The following is a 239-nucleotide window of genomic DNA, read 5'->3' as shown; positions in this document are numbered from 1 at the left end:
TTTTGTTTAGGTTACCATTGATGGGCAGGATATTAAGACCTTAAATATACGATATCTGCGGGACATTATTGGTGTGGTGAATCAGGAGCCTGTGCTCTTTGCTACTACCATTGCAGAAAATATTCGCTATGGCCGTGAGGATGTCACCATGGGAGAGATTGAGATAGCCACCAAGGAAGCGAACGCTTATGACTTCATCATGAAACTACCCAACGTAAGCAAACCAGTTGTCCTGCTGA

At 43.9% G+C, this 239-nt stretch overlaps 1 pseudogene; it reads left to right on the top strand.

The window, feature by feature from the left end:
- The first annotated feature begins 10 nt into the window (after positions 1-10).
- On the top strand, positions 11-214 carry LOC104547479 (annotated as a pseudogene).
- The last annotated feature ends 25 nt before the right edge of the window (positions 215-239 follow it).

This window comes from Mesitornis unicolor, unplaced genomic scaffold (genome assembly GCF_000695765.1).
Source record: "Mesitornis unicolor isolate BGI_N332 unplaced genomic scaffold, ASM69576v1 C12779102, whole genome shotgun sequence".
In the NCBI taxonomy this organism is placed as follows: domain Eukaryota; kingdom Metazoa; phylum Chordata; class Aves; order Mesitornithiformes; family Mesitornithidae; genus Mesitornis; species Mesitornis unicolor.
The sequence above is the reverse complement of the archived record's forward strand: the minus strand, read 5'-3'. Positions and strand labels throughout refer to the sequence as shown.